The sequence below is a fragment of the Phyllobates terribilis genome, unplaced genomic scaffold (genome assembly GCF_046119375.1).
Source record: "Phyllobates terribilis strain yellow unplaced genomic scaffold, ASM4611937v1 Scaffold_5__5_contigs__length_657084704, whole genome shotgun sequence".
NCBI classification, from domain to species: domain Eukaryota; kingdom Metazoa; phylum Chordata; class Amphibia; order Anura; family Dendrobatidae; genus Phyllobates; species Phyllobates terribilis.
The window spans coordinates 405,787,843-405,805,866 of NW_027362765.1; positions in this window are offsets into that span (position 1 = coordinate 405,787,843).

Here is an 18,024-nt window from a genome sequence, read left to right on the forward strand (position 1 = left end):
ACCACCACCAGGGCTTGTGGTCACCCACCCTAGCTTTGGTATTCTGGGAAGCTGGTATAATGAATATCTGAGAAGAGCCCTAGAGAAGCAAGAACATTGGACAACCAAGATGTGGTGGCCTCAAGTCAGGCATAGTGTTCAACAGGGCAAGACTTTCTAACCTGCCCACACACACACACACACACACACACACATATACACACACCTGCCCCCACACACACACACACCTGCCCACACACACACACACACCTGCCCACACACACACACACACACCTGCCCACACACACACCTGCCCACACACACACACACACACCTGCCCACACACACACACACACACACACATATACACACACACACCTGCCCCCACACACACACACATATACACACACACCTGCCCACACACACACACACACACACACACACCTGCCCACACACACACACACCTGCCCACACACACACACCTACCCACACACACACACACACCTGCCCCCCCCCACACACACACACCTGCCCACACACACACACACACCTGCCCACACACACACACCTGCCCACACACACACACACACCTGCCCACACACACACACACCTGCCCACACACACACACCCACACACCTGCCCACACACACACACCTGCCCACACACACACCTGCCCACACACACACACCTGCCCACACACACACCTGTCCATACACACACACACACCTGCCCACACACACACCTGCCCACACACCTGCCCACACACACACACCTGCCCCCCCCACACACACATATACACACACACACCTGCCCACACACACCAGCCCACACACACACACACGCACACACACACACCTGCCCACAAACACACACACCTGCCCACACACACACACACACACGCACATATACACACACACACACACCTGCCCACAAACACACACACACCTGCCCACACACACACACATATACACACACACACACACACACACACACATATACACACACAAACACACCTGCCCACACACACACCTGCCCACAAACACACACACACACCTGCCCACACACACACACACATATACACACACACACATATACACACAGACACCTGCCCACAAACACACACACACCTGCCCACACACACACCTGCCCACACACACACACACACATATACACACACACACACCTGCCCACACACACCTGCCCACACAGACACCTGCCCACAAACACACACACACCTGCCCACACACACATCTGCCCACACACACACACACTCACCATCCCCCGGCTCCATTCCTCCTGCCTGCTCTGTCTCTTTTCCGGTGCAGCACTGCAGGCTGGGGCGCACTGCGTGACGTCACAGCTAGGAGACACAGCCGCGCACAGGGCCGTGTCTCCTAACAGTGACGCGGCCGGGCCAGCACAGGGAAGTTAACTGCTGCAGTGCTGGCCCGGCCGATGAAGAAGTAGCGGCGGCCGCTGCTGGGGGAGCGGTCCGGGCCCCCCCCCCTCCCGCCACTGCTACCGCTATGTGCCGCGGCGGCACGCACATATAATGAGGGCAATCCGGCATTAGACACCCCGCCTGGAGCCGCGGGCCCCCTGCCGGCTAGGGGCCCCGGGCGGTCGACCGGATTGCCCTCATTATAATCCGCCTATGGTTGTGAGTAGCAAAATGGTCAGTAAGAATTTCACACCAAGCTGCTGTTAACAGATCTTATTATGGATTTATTTTACATCCACAAGCTCAGTTTAGCATCTGAACATTGGGATAGTCTGTTTAACATATGCATATCTAATGCTTTAGTTTGCTATTCATATGATAATGAGCAGAGCTGCAGGGGTTAATGAGTACAGTGGGAAATCATTATATACAGAGCGTACTAAATAGGAACACCTAGTAGAAACAGATCCATCAATAGCAGCTTCTTAATTTTTGTCAACAGCCACAGCAGGTTTGCTTAACACCGCATAGAAGAAAAGAACAAACAAATAAGATGAATCTAAATTATGTATAAATAGCAAAAATATAGTGAAGATGTGTTACAAGATCATAGTGAATAAATAAATGCCTTTCATTTGTTAAACTCCCATATTGCATATGTTATAGAACAAATGGAACCAAACACCTAAATCGTGATAAAAATGACTTTATTAGATAGTAGAGATCTAATGATTAATAATGTTATCAATCCAATGAGCAATTCAGCAAAAATTCAACTCAGGGCAGGTGCACACCACCAAATTTTCCATCTGAGCAGTTGCAGTAGGAGGAAAAGAAGAGGCATGTGATGTGTCATGTGTCATGTTATATACTTCAGACAGGGAGAAATATATATTCAGAGAGGGCAGTGTGGCACCCTGCTGTGCACAGGTACCACAGGACCCAGGGTGCATGGACGGACTTCTCCACAAGAGGCCCTCACTACATACAAATACCTCCACCCTTCCACCTCATACCACCAGAGGGAGCCCGTTAGAGATATATATATGGAGGGTGGAGGAGTTGTTAGTAGTCAGACTGAGAGAGAGTCTGAGAGCGTGCTGATGCTGAGAGCAGCGAGGACGCAGCGCGCCTGCTGCTGAGTTCTGAGGGCCCCTAGTGTAGCTGAAGGCAAGAGGAGAAAGGAGAGAGGAGTTGAGGGGGCAGAGGAGCATCATAGGCTCACCCCAGTATACAAACCGGACACCGGGTCTGCGCCTACAGGGTCCCTTTATACCCAGTAGGGATCACTGGCATTCCAGGAGGACTACAAGTCCCTGGACGACCTGAAGCTAGACCCATTACAGGACTAGGAACCACAAGGCCCCAGTGTCCAGGGAGAGTGGTTACCAGCAGAAGGTCCTACTACCGAGCGACAGGTGAAGGAACAGCACGACACATAAGCTAGGCCCAGTTGCAGGCTGGCCAGGAGCATACAGAGAGGCAGACACGGACCAGGAGGCCTTATTCCCGCTCACTGGGGAGAAGTCCTGAAGTGCACCCATCCTACTGAGTACCCTTGACCGTACCTGACATCCGCACCAGTAAAGGTATTGAAGCGAATCCCCTGTCTCTGTCAATTACTGCTGCTGCGCCATCCTGCCTGCACTACAAGTCCCAGCATCACCACCTATCACCAAACTCCACACTGCCCCGGGGGCCCGCTCCACCTGTGGGGAGCAGAAACACCTCAGCTGCCATCCCATCACCCCCCGGAGGTCTGCAGCAGCGCTGGTAAACCTTACCAGGTACCACAGGTGGCGTCACAAACTATTTAATTTATCTTTATTTTCTATCCAAGTTACAATCCCCCTTTTCGCTTGACCGCCCTGGGCCACGGACCGGGCCAGCCACTGTGACCTATCCCCCTCCAGCATCCATAGGCCCGGCTGCCGAGTACCCCATTGCCCTGGGGGCGTGTCAACTTCTGGCGTCACAAACAGGATTTTGTGCCCGTTGCAACAAACAGGATATCATGCCCGTTGCCACCGGGTACTGTGCGCCTTAAAAGACTATAACACTTACTGTGGTGAAGATTTCCCGCCATTCCCGAGGTTTCCCGCCATTATTCGACATTTTCCTGTCGCCGCGTGGGAAGAAGAGGGGCGTAACCGTGGGAATCGGAGAGGCGTAACCTCTGGAAGCGCGCGAAGCCCAGGCCCCGCCTCGCGCCTTGACGCCGAACCAGGAAGCGTCAGGTCCTAGAAGGAGACCGTTGTCAAGCGCACGCTCTGACGTCAGCCGCGAGGGAGACGCAAGGTCCTGGAAGGAGACCGTCGTCTGCGGAGCTGCGGCCTACCCGATCCAAGTAAAGAAGGTAGGCTACGGCAACCATGGCCGACGACCAGCAAGCCGCCAGAGCACCGGTTAACGCTCCTGATGCCCAACTTGCGCCCGGCGCTGCACAGGCCTGAGCGGCCGCACCACCAGCAGGGGTCGTGGCTCCGTTGATACCCATGGCCCTGCTGTATATCCCTGGAGCGAAATGGCTTCCCCAGTATGATGGCAAACCAGACACCCTGTCTGGGTTCAAGAGAAAAATATGCGGTGTACTGGACATGTATTCTATGACTGGTAAGCCGAGAGCCGCTGTTGTGCTGGGACAATTGACTGGTGCCGCAGAGCGGGAAGTTGAAACCTGGCCAGCCGCAGACCAGGAATCAGTATCCATTATCTTTAAGAGACTGCAAACTGTCTTTGAAAACCACACTGAGACATATCTCCGGATGAGGTTCTACCACTGTGTCCAGAAACCTGAGGACAGTATCCGTGACTACGCCTGGCGCTTACAGGAAGCCCTGTGGGTCCTGAAACAGGTTAGTCCAACTAGCATACAAGATGAGAATAAAATGCTGACGGAACAGTTCATCCGGGGGTTGAGGTCCCAGGAGGAGAGCAGAACTGTACGGTGGTGGGCTTTAGATCATCCAGACGCCACCTTTGACACCCTGAAGGACATGGCTATTAAGGGTCTACAGCCCCTGGAAACATCAGGGACTGCTATCCAGCGTTACCAGGGTGGGGCCACCCCAGTGGCCGCAGCACCCACTGCTCCTTCATTAACGGCTGAAACAAAAATGCAAACAGTGTCCCCTAGCGAGCTGGACAACCGGCACTCTGAAGTGCGTCAGCTGAGTAAAACCCTGGCCACTGTCCTGAGCACCCTGCAGCTACAGGCGGAGCCCGAGCTGTAAGGAAGGATCCTACTCGCACACAGTCCTGAGGATGTCCCCTGGATGATGAGAAGAAGGAGGATGACACCACCCCGTAGAAGGACGACACCACCCCGTGGGAGGACTAACGACCAAAGTCGCCCTCCAGGAGCCTTCATCTGCTACCGCTGCCACAAGGCAGGCCACACCGCGCGGAACTGTCCTTTAAACGGGCAAACCTGGGGCTGAGGGCCGACACCCAGGAGTAAATCAAACAGGCCCATCAAGCTGGTACCATCGGTTCGTCGGAGGAAGGCCTTTCCTGTCCATCGTGCTGGACGGCATACCTACACCTGCGTTACTAGACACCGGCTCACAGGTAACCATCATACCTGATGTCCTCTACAAAAGGTACTGGTCCATAGATGAACTCCACCCGCCAGCCCCGAATCTCTCTGTGTATGCCTCTAACGGCCTTCCTCTTAACCTAGTAGGGGTTAAGGACATGACAGTGAAGGTGGGGAGAGTGGAACTAAAGGACCAAGGACTAATTGTCATAGAATCTAACCCTGGTGATACAGACTTGTATATGATACTTGGTACAAATATTGTTGGTAACTGTTTGGGAGAAGTGTTGTTTTAACTCCAACAGATTGCTGACACTGCCAAACCAGGGCAGAGGAAGGTGCTCCAGAGAGAGATTTGAGCCCTCCTGTACCAGCAACAGGTAAAGCTAACAGGTGGTTAGATTGGTAATGTACGCGTGACAGACCCGATACCCATTGTGATTCCCCCAATGAGTGAGATGCTGATTTGGTGTAGGGCAGCAATAGGTCTCAAGAGACAGAACTACCAGGCGGTAGTAGAGCCCATTAGCTCAGAGCACAGACCTACACTCTTAACTGCTAGAGGGGTAGTTGATGTACGCAATGGGAGGGTACCCATACGTCTCCTAAATTGTGGGAAGGAGGAAGTCAAATTGCAAAGGTATGCCACTGTTGCTAGATTGTATACTGTGAATGATGATGCCATACACACAGTGGAATCCTTGACCCCACCAGATACAGTGGAGGACAATGACTCCGAAGCTCAGCTGGAGGATTGGTGTCAACAGCTCCATGTTGGGACTGACGCCACTCCTGTTCATCACAAACACGGTGTTTACAGAGTGGTTCAGGAATATGAACAAGTGTTTAGTAAACACCCACTTGATTTTGGAAGGGTTAAAGGGGTACAACACCACATACCCACCGGTAACTATCCACCCATTAAGGAGCGTTACCGACCCATACCATCAGCACATTATCAGAAAGCCAATGAAATGTTGCGTAACATGAAAAAGGCAGGGGTAGTAAGGGATAGCTGTAGCCCTTGGGCAGCTCCCCTGGTCCTGGTCAGGAAAAAGGACGGTAGCATGAGGATGTGTGTAGATTATAGACAGATTAATCACATAACACATAAAGATGCATACCCTTTGCCCCATATAGAGGAATCCCTGGCTGCACTAAAATCTGCCAATTACTTCTCTACACTGGATCTCACTAGCGGGTACTGCCAAGTCTCTGTTGCTGAGGAAGACCGGGAGAAGACGGCCTTCACCACCCCGATGGGAATGTGCGAGTTCAACAGTATGCCGTTTGGACTCTGCAATGCACCTGGAACGTTCCAGAGGCTGATGGAGTGTTGCTTGGGACATCGGAACTTCGAGACAGTGCTGCTGTACCTGGATGACGTTATCGTGTACTCGAGGACGTATGAGGACCATCTGAAGCACCTGGCGGAGGTATTTGAAGCATTGTCCCGGTATGGTATGAAACTAAAGCCTTCTAAATGCCACTTGATCAAGCAGAAGGTTCAGTACCTGGGGCACGTAGTCAGCTCGGAGGGAGTAGCACCAGACCCGGAGAAGGTCACAGCCATCCAGAAGTGGCCTGAACCGAGAAGCATCAAAGAAGTACGGCAATTCCTGGGACTGGTCGGGTACTACAGGAGGTTCATAAAGAACTATACCAAAAAGGTAGCACCTCTCCAAGACCTCCTGGTAGGACAGTCCAAAAGAGGAAAGAGTCTCCCATTCCAGTGGGGCAAAGAACAGGCCGAATCCTTTGCAGTAATGAAGAAAATCCTGACTGGTGAAGAAATCCTGGCTTACCCTGACTACAGTCAGCCTTTCCTGCTGTACACCAATGCCAGCAATGAGGGACTGGGAGCTGTGTTGTCCCAGAAGCAAAATGGAAGAGAGAAGGTAATTGTGTATGCCAGCAGGAAGCTACGCCCTACCGAGAGGAACCCGGAAAACTACAGCTCCTTCAAGCTGGAGTTCCTGGCCTTGGTCTGGGCTATCACTGAAAGGTTCAAGCATTACCTAGCCTCAACTAAGTTTACAGCTTTTACTGACAACAATCCCTTGACACACCTGGAGACAGCCAGGTTGGGAGCCATGGAACAGCGTTGGGTGGCCAGACTGTCAAATTATCAGTTCACCATCAAATATCGGGCAGATCACAGGAACACCAATGCTGATGCCCTGTCAAGGATGCCTCACCAGTCAGACACCGAGGATGAAGTGGATGATTTAGAGGAAGTTGAACTACCTGCTTTCCACCGAAGCGGAGTGGTCCATGAGCAACACGTCACCAGAAGACGTCAGGGAAGGACGCTGAATCCTCTACCCCACCACAGTTGGAAGGAGACCCAGGACAGTGACCCTGTTGTCAGCCTTATCAAAAGACTGATCACCCAGGAAGGTTCTCACCTGGAGAAGGATGCTCCTCCACAAGCCAAGCAACTGTGGAATGAAAGAAGCCGGCTGTTCATCTACAGAGAGAAGCTGTGCAGAAGATATGTCAACCCCAAGACCCATGAAATGGTGTGGCAGATTGTTGTACCCAGGACGGATATCAAGATGGTGTTGGAAGCCTACCACGATCAAGCAGGTCACTTTTGCTGGAAGAAGCTGGAAACCCTGCTGAAGGACCGGTTCTACTAGGTTGGAATGCGGAGCTCCATAGAGAGGTGGTGCCGGAATTGTGGGCCCTGTAGCCTCAGAAGAAAAGACTACGGCAGACAGAAAGCCCACTTGCAGTCCATCAAGACAACCCAGCCCCTGGAGATCGTCGCTCTGGATCACGTCAAGCTGTCACCCAGCAGGTCAGGCTATTCCTATGCACTGACCATGGTGGATCACTATTCCCGGTTCCTGGTGGCAGCCCCTGTCAAGGATCTGATAGCAGAAACTGCAGCAAGAACGTTCCAAGCCTACTTCTGCAGACCCCATGGATACCCAGACAAAGTGCTGATGGATCAAGGCCCTGCCTTTGAAGCCGAGCTGTTTAAAGAATTCTGCCACCTGTATGGGTGTAAAAAGATCCGGACCACGTCGTACCACCCTCAGACCAAGTGTTTGTGTCAGAAAATGAACAATGAACATCGTCATAGACCTGCTGAAAACCTTACCCTTGGAAGAAAGAAATCAGTGGCCAGACAAACTACCTGACCTGGTAGATCTGTACAATCACATACCCGTGAGTTCTACAAATTGTACCCCAGGGTATCTCATGAGAGCAAGTTCCGGAAAGTTGCCCATGGACCTGGAACTCGGAGTGGTAGAACCTGAAGCACATATGTCCACTGAAGACTGGGATACAAATCGGCAAGAGCAGTACAGGAGAGTACAGGCCTGTGTCGAAGACAGTCTGAACAGAGGAAGGGAAAGACAGGAAGAACAGTACAATAAACATGCACCAGCAGAACCCTTGGCACCTGGAGAGATAGTGCTAAAGCGGAAGAGAAGAAGTCACAAGCTCGATGACCAGTGGGAAAGAGAGCCCTACGCAGTGCTGAACTCCAGATTTGACAATAGTAAAACTTGCCTGATTAGCAAAGATGGAGGAAAAACAACTGCAACAGTCTCAAGAGACCATCTGAAAGTGTGCCCAAGTCTACTGATGACAACAGAGCAAGAAGTACCTCCTATAGCACCGGAAGAGCCCAAGGAAGAAGTGCTTCACACAGTTTTAGTAGATTTCCCTGCGGACTGGCCTCAACTTGATGGAGCAGTTATAGTACCGGTGATACACTTCTATCAACAACCTGAAGAACCTGTGAGCGCCCTAGAGGAACCTGCTCAGGAACAGGAAGAGTCTCCTGTAAGAGGAGGATCACCCGTTGAAGCAGAGCCTGCAGGCCCCGTGGACAGTGCACTTGCCAGTCCCATAGAGAGATTAAGGCAGTTCTATAATCTACCAGCACGTACACCTGCTAGATTAACAGAAAGGGTACACACAGACACTAGTGACACCCCAGTGATATGAAGGTCCAGCACACAAGGACAGATCCCTACCAGGCTTAGGGAATAAGCACAAAGTGCCTACACTATAAATAGTTACCCAGTGGGTATTGCTACTGTTATTGTTTATTATGTAAACTGACATTAATGTGTGCCTGTAGTTACCCGTCACAGTACAGAGACTTGTAGGCTGAGGACTGTGAGCAGCCAAAAACTTTATTTGTAAATAGTTGCACTTATCAAAGTGCCCTATAAATGACCACAGAACAAAAACCCGTTTGGCGTGGCCGAAGACGTGGTCCAGCACCTGGATCACTTATGCCCTGTAGCCACGCCCAGGGCCTACATTGAGGGTTTTCAGGCGGGTCCCTCATGTTCTTTCATCGGTGAAATGGACACCTGGTTACGGGACTTGCTGTAACTTTATTAATGTTATTATAATCATTATTATTGTTGTTAACCTGTTTTGCAAAAATGCTTCAGTCCAGGAGTACTGAATTGTACTAGGGGGGAATGTGGCACCCTGCTGCGCACAGGTACCACAGAACCCAGGGTGCATGGACGGACTTCTCCACAAGAGGCCCTCACTACATACAAACACCTCCACCCTTCCACCTCATACCATCAGAGGGAGCCCGTTAGGGATATATATGTGGAGGATGGAGCCAGGCAGTCAGGAGTTTGTTAGTAGTCAGACTGAGAGAGAGTCTGAGAGCGTGCTGACGCTGAGAGCAGCGAAGACGCAGCTCGTCTGCTGCTGAGTTCTGAGGGCCCCGAGTGTGGCCGAAGGCAAGAGGAGAAAGGAGAGAGGAGTTGAGGGGGCAGAGGAGCATCATAGGCTCACCCCAGTATACAAACCGGACACCGGGTCTGCGCCTACACGGTCCCTTTATACCCAGTAGGGATCACCAGCATTCCAAGAGGACTACAAGTCCCTGGACGACCTGAAGCTAGACCCATTACAGGACCAGGAACCACAAGGCCCCAGCGTCCAGGGAGAGTGGTTACCAGCAGAAGGTCCTACTACCGAGCGACAGGTGAAGGAACAGCATGACACATAAGCTAGGCCCAGTTGCAGGCTGGCCAGGAGCGTACAGAGAGGCAGACACGGACCAGGAGGCCTTATACCCGCTCACTGGGGAGAAGTCCTGAAGTGCACCCATCCTATTGAGTACCCTGGACCGTACCTGACATCCGCACCAGTAAAGGTATTGAAGCGAATCCCCTGTCTCTGTCAATTACTCCTGCTGCGCCATCCTGCCTGCACTACAAGTCCCAGCATCACCACCCATCACCAAACTCCCCACTGCCCCGGGGGCCCGCTCTACCTGTGGGGAGCAGAAATGACGCACCCCCAGGGCCGTGGGGTACTCGGCAGCCGGGCCTATGGATGCCGGTATGGAGGATATCACGGTGGCTGGCCCGGTCCGTGACCGGCGGTCAATAAAAAATGGAGATTATTTATAGGGGATTTGTGAAGTGTTCGTGAAGCCACCTGTGGAATGCGGCTAAAGAGATCCGCCGCTGCGGAGCAGTCCTCTGAAGCAGATGTTAGGGCAGCTTATGATGGAACGACTCCCCACAGGTGGAGCGGCCTCAGGGCAGCGTGGGGTAATAGATGGTGGTACAGGGGAGAGATGGCCAGGACGGTTCAGGAAGAAATGAAGGACACTCACACGGGGGTTCGCTTCGGTACCTTTACTGGTCTTGATGCAGGTATGGTCCAGGGTACTCTGTGCGCAGGGTGCACTTCTGGACTCTCCCCAGTGAGCGGGTATAGGGCCTCCTGATCCGTTGCTTCCACTTGCTAAGCTTCTGACCTGCCTGGAGCTAGGCCTGGCTTTATTACTGTCTCTCTTTCTCTTTTGCACCTGCTGACCTGGTGGTAGGGCTTTCTCCTGGAGATCACTCTCCCTGGACGCTGGGGCCTCCGTGACTCCTAGCCCTGTTACTGTAGTCAGCGTTGTTTAACCTGGGACTTGTAGTCCTCCAGGTGTCCGGTGGTCCCTACTGGGTGTGAAGGTCCCTGTAGGCGCGGACCCGGTGTCCGGCGTATACTTCGGGGTGAGCCTGGTATGCTCCTCTGCCCCCTCAACTCCTCTCTCCTTTCCTCCTTGCCATCGGCCACACTCAGGGCGCTCACTACGGCAGCAGCAGACGAGCTGCGTCTCCACTCCCAGACTAAACTCTAAACTAGACTAACTGAGCTGCCTGGCTCCACCCTCCATATATATATCCCTATCAGGGCTCCCTCTGCTGGTCTGAGGTGGTAGGGTGGAGGTGTGTGAATGTAATGAGGGCCTCTTGTGGAGAAGTCCATCCATGCACCCTACTGGGTTCTGTGGCACCTATGCGCAGCAGGGCGCCACAGAAACACCTCAGCTGCCATCCCATCACCCCCCGGAGGTCTGCAGCAGCACTGGTAAACCTTACCAGGTACCACAGGTGGCGTCACAAACTATTTACTTTATCTTTATTTTCTATCCAAGTTACAATCCCCCTTTTTGGTTGACCGCCCTGGGCCACGGACCGGGCTAGCCACTGTGACCTATCCCTCACCAGCATCCATAGGCCCAGCTGCCGAGGACCCCATTGCCCTGGGGGCGCGTCAGAAAAGCTAGGAGAATGGTCATGTAACTGCAAGCATGCTAAAGCTTCATACATATTAGACTGAATTTTGACCAGACCTGCTGATAGCAGCAGGATTGGCCAACAGTCCAATGTGTATGGTGGCCTCCTGACTCTCCCTCAACAGATGATGTTGGAAGAAAGAAGGATCTGGCACATTGGAATTCTAATTCTTTGTTTTTTGGGAGATAAATTATCTCCAAAGGAGTCAGGGACCTGCTCTCTCATTGAGACATAAGCTGAGTGATCCTGTATATTATGAGTCAGAAGAGATAGTTGTCAGCTGTCAGGCATTTATCTAATGTGCAAGACCAGAGAAATGAGCTGGAACACATGTTGGTTTAAGTGGCATGTGTAGGTGCATGTTCACACAATGGATATTTATCAGACAGAACCTTGGATACAAACAAATGAGCAAATACCCTGCAGTAAATAAATAAATAATAATACAAGTAAATAACATAGGGGACTCAGTTGACACTATTTTGATCAAAAGAGCATAAAAGCCATCCCACCGCGACAAGGTGTACCCAGTCAGGACGGTCCATAACTCTTGTAGTTCACATTGTCAGGAGACCTCAAAATAGATGGGAGCAGTGCAACCCCGGTCAGACTGTTTTAACATCTGCCCAAGTAAAGGTGTATAAACAAAATGTACACCTCAGTATGTAGAAAGTACATGAAACTAAAGCAAAACCGGAGAAATGAGCTGGCACACACGTTGGTATTTGTGATGGGCGAACATGCTTGCCACTACTCGGTACTCGCCCGAGCATCACTGTGCTTGACAAGCTTGACGATTATTTCCGGCTTGCTCGGGCGGGAGCATGGGTCCCCGCCCTGCATGTTTGGTGCTATTTAGAGAGCCAATGAACATGCAGGGATTGCTTGCCATGCACTGTAATGCTGTAGCCATGTTGGTTGTGACATCACAGTGATTGGCTGGCTGCACAGTGTCATCAGGTCTATTTAAGACCCGGTGACGCTAGGCTCGTCACAGTCTACACCAGAAACAGGCAGAGTAGGGAGAGATGATGCTGCACGAGGGAGAGATTTGCTTGTTTATTAGTTAGTGTAGGTATTCCACAACATATCTACACTGTGTGCAGAATTATAAAACAAGTTGTATTTTAGAGGGTTATTTTTATTATTGATCAACAACTATGTTCTCAATCAACCCAAAAGACTCATAAATATCCAAGCTTAATATTTTTGGAAGTTGGAGTGTTTTTTTTTTTTTAGATTTGGCTATCTTAGGAGGATATCTGTTTGTGCAGGTAACTATTACTGTGCAGAATTATTAGGCAACTTAATAAAAACCAAATATAATCCCATCTCACTTGTTTATTTTCACCAGGTAAACCAATATCAGTGCACAAAATTTAGAAATAAACATTTCTGACATGCAAAAACGAAAACCAAAAAAACTAGTGATGAATATAGCCACCTTTCTTTATGATGACACTCAACAGCCTTCCATCCATAGATTCTGTCAGTTGCTTGATCTGTTTTCGATCAACATTGCGTGCAGCAGCCACCACAGCCTCCCAGACACTGTTCCGAGAGGTGTACTGTTTTCCCTCCCTGTAGATCTCACATGTTATGATGGACCACAGGTTCTCTATGGGGTTCAGATCAGGTGAACAAGGGGGCCATGTCACTATTTTTTCTTCTTTTAGACCTTTACTGACCAGCCACGCTGTGGAGTAGTTGGATGCATGTGATGGAGCATTGTCCTGCATGAAAATCATGTTTTTCTTGAACGATACCGACTTCTTCCTGTACCACTGCTTGAAGAAGTTGTCTTCCAGAAACTGGCAGTAGGTCTGGGAGTTGAGCTTCACTCCATCCTCAACCCGAAAAGGTCCCACAAGTTCATCTTTGATGATACCAGCCCATACCAGTACCCCACCTCCACTTTACTGGCGTCTGAGTCGGAGTGGAGCTCTCTGCCCTTTACTGATTCAGCCTCTGGCCCATCCATCTGGCCCATCAAGACTCACTCTCATTTCATCAGTCCATAAAACTTTTGAAAAATCAGTCTTAAGATATTTCTTGGCCCATTCTTGACGTTTTATCTTATGTTTCTTGTTCAAAGGTGGTCGTTTTTCAGCCTTCCTTACCTTGGCCATGTCCCTGAGTATCGCACACCTTGTGCTTTTTGATACTCCAGTAACGTTGCAGCTCTGAAATATGGCAAAACTGGTGGCGAATGGCATCTTGGCAGCTTCATGCTTGATTTTCCTCAATTCATGGGCAGTTATTTTGTGCCTTTTTTGGCCAACACGCTTCTTGCGACCTTGTTGGCTATTTTCCATGAAACGCTTCAGAGCCTGTCAAATCTCTCTTCTCACCCATTTTGCCAAAGGAAAGGAAGTTACCTAATAATTAAGCACACCTTATATAGGGTGTTGATGTCATTAGTCAACACCCCTCCTCATAACAGAGATGCACATCACCAGATTTACTTAATTGGTAGTTGGCTCTCAAGCCTATGCAGCTTGGAGTAGGACAACATGTATAAAAAGTATCATGTGATCAAAATACTCATTTGCCTAATAATTCTGCACACGGTGTATATATCCATCTGGGCTAACAATCCTTCTGAGGACTAATCCAGCTGAATACATTCAGTGGTGATAGCAGTAGTTAGGCAGGCAGGGTTTGTGGCAGTGTATACAGCACAAGAGGGTTGATAGCATGTTCTGTCTTCTGCTGTTACAGATATTTGCCTGTCATAGCCCCAGATATCAGGGGCCAGGGCTAATTTTTTTTGGATCTTAATCCTCATTATTTTCTTAAAAAGCAATCCAGAGTACACCATTTTTCTGCTCCATTTGCTTGCTAGCACTGCACAATACAGACAGATCTTTTCCATATTACAGCGATAAAAATCCAGAAATTTGTAGTGAACATGGAAAATATTGGCCTCCATTTACAGGTTGTTCCAGTATGTCAGTGAAGCTATTAACACGTGGTCGCTGTGAATAATAGTAAACTACAAGCCCACTATTTAAAACCGTGGTTGTCCGTCAGACGTATCACATATAACTGCAGTCCAAATTCAGCCATTTCTGGCCTCCTTTTACAGTTTGTTGCAGTGTGTCAGTGAAGCTATTCACACGAGGTCACTGTGAAGAATAGTAAACTACAGGGCCACTATTTAAAACCGTGGATGTCCATCAGACGTATCACATATAACTGCGGTCCAAATCCAACCATTTCTGTCCTCCATTTACAATTTGTTGCATTGTGTCAGTGAAGCTATTCACATGAGTTCAATGTGAAGAATAGTAAACTACAGGGCTGCTACTTAAAACCGTGGGTGTCCCTCAGACATATCACATATAACTGCGGTCCAAATTCAGCCATTTCTGTCCTCTATTACAGTTTGTTGCAGTGTGTTAGTGCAGAGGTCCCCAACCTTTTTTGCACCAGGGACCGGCTTTAAGCAAGACCAGTTTTCCATGGCTCGGTGGGGGTGGGGGCGGGGCTTTGGTCATATGGGGGTGGGGTTATGGAGGGGTGGAGCTGTATGGGGAGGATGCTGGTGGGACCTCGGTGTACAGCGCTGCTAAGTAGCAGCATTGTACATTGAGCGTCAGTGTATACAGCGCTGCTGCTTAGCAGCGCTACACACTGAACACCGGTACCGGGAGCCGCGTCACTGAAGCCAGTCTGCTGCCCCAGCACGCCCCACAGAACATGTTCTGCCGGGGGCGTGTCAGTGAGGAGAGCCTGCCGCCCCACCCCGTCAGGAACACACCATGCTGTGCAGGAGGGCCGCGTCACTAAGACCCGCCCCGTGACGTACAACAGGTACCATGCTGTGCTGTGGAGGGCTGCGTCACTAAGACCCGCCCGACACCCCACCCCGTCCTGCATAATGTTCTCTGCCGGGAGCTGCGAGCTGTCACGGCTATGGCAGAAAACATTATAAATCCACACAGAGCGAGTTCTGACCAGGCGCAGGGCCGCGGAGCTAGCTGTCAGCGGCAGGGCCGGCTCCAGGTTTTTCTGGGCCCCGGGCGAAAGAGTCTCAGTGGGCCCCTTTAACACATACCAGGATTCATGATGCAGAGATACGGCGGAGAAATATATATATACAGTGCCTACAAGTAGTATTCAACCCCGTGCAGATTTAGCGGAATTAACTTGGCATTGTGACATTTGTACTGTAGATCAGCCTGGAAGTGGGAAATGCACTGCAGCAACTTTTTTTTTTGTTTTTGTTTTTTTATTTTTTTTAAAACGTTAAAAGTTAATTCAGAGTGTCATTTATTATTCAACCCCTCAAACCACAAGAATTCTGTTTGGTCCCCCTAAAGTATTAAGAAGTAGTTCAAGCACCAAGAATAATGAGCTTCACATGTGTGGATTAAAGATCTCTTTTGCCAGCCTTTTCTGACTATTTAAGACCCTCCCCAAACTTGTGAACAGCACTCAGACATGGTCAACATGGGAAAGACAAAGGAGCATTCCAAGGCCATCAGAGACAAGATCGTGGAGGGTCACAAGGCTGGCAAGGGGTACAAAACCCTTTCCAAGGAGTTGGGCCTACCTGTCTCCTCTGTTGGGAGCATCATCCGTAAGTGGAAGGCTTATGGAACTACTGTTAGCCTTCCACGGCCTGGACAGCCTTTGAAAGTGTCCTCCCGTGCCGAGGCCAGGCTTGTCCGAAGAGTCAAGGCTAACCCAAGGACAACAAGGAAGGAGTGGGGACATTGGTTTCAGTCAATACCATAAGTAACGTACTCCACCGCAATGGTCTCCGTTCCAGACGAGCCCGTAAGGTACCTTTACTTTCAAAGCGTCATGTCAAGGCTCGTCTACAGTTTGCTCATGATCACTTGGAGGACTCTGAGACAGACTGGTTCAAGGTTCTATGGCCTGATGAGACCAAGATCGAGATCTTTGGTGCCAACCACACACGTGACGTTTGGAGACTGGATGGCACTGCATACGACCCCAAGAATACCATCCCTACAGTCAAGTATGGTGGTGGCAGCATCATGCTGTGGGGCTGTTTCTCTGCCAAGGGGCCTGGCCATCTGGTTCGCATCCATGGGAAGATGGATAGCACAGCCTACCTGGAGATTTTGGCCAAGAACCTCCGCTCCTCCATCAAGGATCTTAAGATGGGTCGTAATTTCATCTTCCAACAAGACAACGACCCAAAGCACACAGCCAAGAAAACCAAGGCCTGGTTCAAGAGGGAAAAAGTCAAGGTGTTGGAGTGGCCTAGTCAGTCTCCTGACCTTAACCCAATTGAAAACTTGTGGAAGGAGCTCAAGAATAAAGTCCACATGAGACACCCAAAGAACCTAGATAACTTGGAGAAGATCTGCATGGAGGAGTGGGCCAAGATAACTCCACAGACCTGTGCCGGCCTGATCAGGTCTTATAAAAGACGATTATTAGCTGTAATTGCAAACAAGGGTTATTCCACAAAATATTAAACATAGGGGTTGAATAATAATTGACCCACACTTTTATGTTTAAAATTTAATAAAATTCAACTGAGCAACATAACTTTTTGGTTTGTAAGATTTATGCTTCTGTTCATAAAACCTACTCTCGTTTGCAGTTTGAAGGCTCTAACTTATTTGCATCTTATCAAGCCAGCTAAATCTGCAGGGGGTTGAATACTACTTGTAGGCACTGTATAGTACAATGCAAAGATTTCACTTCATGAGTGATATCTATTGTAAATTCTACAATAGCTCGGAAACCGGTGAATCGCTCCACACAGAATAGTGGCCCCCATATAAGGCTCCATACGGAATACTGGTCCCCATATAACGCCCATACGGAATAATGGCCCCCATATAACGCTTCATACGGAATACTGGCCCCCATATAAGGCCCCATACGGAATACTTGCCCCCATATAAGGCCCCATACGGAATACTGGTCCCCATATAACGCCCATACGGAATACTGGCCCCCATATAACGCTTCATACGGAATACTGGCCCCCATATAAGGCCCCATACGGAATACTGGCCCCCATATAACGCTCCATACAGGATACCGGTCCCCATATAATGCTGCATGCAGGCTGTTACCCCCCACATAATGCCCCATACAGGCTGTCCCCCCCTTATAATGCTCCATGCAGGCTGTTACCCCCCACATAATGCCCCATACAGGCTGTCCCCCCCTTATAATGCTCCATGCAGACTGTTACCCCCCAGATAATGCCCCATACAGGCCCCTCCCTTTTAATGCTCCATGCAGGCTGTTACCCCCACATAATGCCCCATACAGGCTGCTCCCCCCCTTATAATGCTCCATGCAGGCTGTTCCCCCCCACATAATGCCCCATACAGGCCCCCCCCTTTTAATGCTCCATGCAGGCTGTTACCCCCCACATAATGCCCCATACAGGCTGTCCCCCCCTTATAATGCTCCATGCAGGCTGTTACCCCCCACATAATGCCCCATACAGGCTGTCCCCCCCTTATAATGCTCCATGCAGGCTGTTACCCCCCACA